The following is a 1577-nucleotide window of genomic DNA, read 5'->3' as shown; positions in this document are numbered from 1 at the left end:
CTGCTGGGGATGCTGGCAGAGAGGCTGCTGTACACGGGGAGCCGGCTGGGCACGCAGGCTTTGTTTGGGGTGGCTGGTGCGGCTGATCGTGACGCAGCCGTCAGGTGTATGGGGTTACACACCGGGATTTGTGTCTGACAATGCCTTTTCTTTTCCTCTTGGATTTTTATCACAAAGAACACGTGAATTCTTTCAAAGCTTGTTTTTAAAGCAGTAATAATTCTGTGAAATGTAACGTGCTGTCTGTTCAGGCTCTGATGGCTCTATTATCGTACCGAAGTCTATTTTGTAAGAAAGTTTTGCTGAATGCACTGAGCTTTGCAGAACCTTCTCTGCACACGGATGCGTGTCCCACCCGCAGCAGCAGGCGGGAGCTGGTCGCTCCTGCACCAGCCGATGGCACTTCACACCACGAAGCCTTACGGGCAGGACCCTGTCCTGCTGCACATAACCGCCCTGGCATTGGGGCACGGCGGGGCTGGCGCTCGGCAGCACGCAGTGCCGGTGGGCGACGGCAGGGGAGTGCGAACGGGTGCCTTGAGGACGCGATGTCTGTGCCGTGTTGGAGAAGTACATGCTGTGCGAAGGCTGGACGGCCCCTCCACGGCCTCGCTGCTCGTGCCAAGCCACGGCCACTGTCTGCAGAGCGAGTACTGCTCGGGATGGTCCCAGGCGTCTGCCTTTTCGCCATGGCGCTCCTGCAGAGGGTGTGGAAGGAGGTTGTTCTCTGCTTGTCTCGGCACTACATTCTGCTCTGCTGCACGTGTAGCTAACGGGCTGTTTGTGTCTGGAGGACGTGAGCGTTGGTGGGCGTGTGTCGCTGAGTCCCGCCCGCTCACAGGAGGTACAGGGTGATCCTAGGGTTGTGTTTGCTCTTTCCCAGCTGGTTATCCAGGGGTGCTGAGATCTGCCAGGGCAGCGGGTGGGTCCCTCACAGTACTGCTTGAAAACAAGACATGAAGAAGGCAAGTCACTGGGCTCTTCAGGGGCTGGGTGGGGTTAAATGCTCCCTCGGATGTCTCTGAGGTGGTTTCCCCTCGCTCTGGAGTTTGCACGTAGCTCATACATACCTTACACCTTCCTGACCTTCATCTTCCTCATTTCCCTTTTCTCCCAGGGTGGCAGTGAACTCTCAGAGCTGTACCTGCTCCATGTGCCTTTCCCAGGCTGGGGAATCAAGCCCTTAGGAGGTGACGAGTTGGAGTGTTTCCACTCCCCTCGCACAGGGGTTTCCCAGGCTTTATCTCTGCTGTTCTCCCCGGGGCTTTGTGCCAAAGGCTGTTGGAAGCACACGCCGAGTTCTGTAGCATTTTCTGATACTCAGGTTAACTGTCTGCTGGGTCTTTATTTCTCTGCGCGTGTGTCCGTGCCGCCTTCCTGCCGTTTCTTTCTGACCTGTTACTGACCCGCCTAAAGAGCCGTTGAACAGGAGCTGCGCATGGGGCCGGTGGGTGGAAACAGGACGAGAGTAAGACAACAGGCAGCTGCCCCGCGCCTTCGATGTAGCCGGTCCTCCGCAAAGCCCCGCGGCCGCGGCTCTCTCTGCTGGAGAAGCAGGTCAGGGGGTGGCTGCGCGG

The sequence above is a fragment of the Buceros rhinoceros genome, unplaced genomic scaffold (assembly GCF_000710305.1).
Source record: "Buceros rhinoceros silvestris isolate BGI_N320 unplaced genomic scaffold, ASM71030v1 scaffold18758, whole genome shotgun sequence".
NCBI classification, from domain to species: domain Eukaryota; kingdom Metazoa; phylum Chordata; class Aves; order Bucerotiformes; family Bucerotidae; genus Buceros; species Buceros rhinoceros.
Note: the sequence above shows the minus strand (reverse complement) of the source record.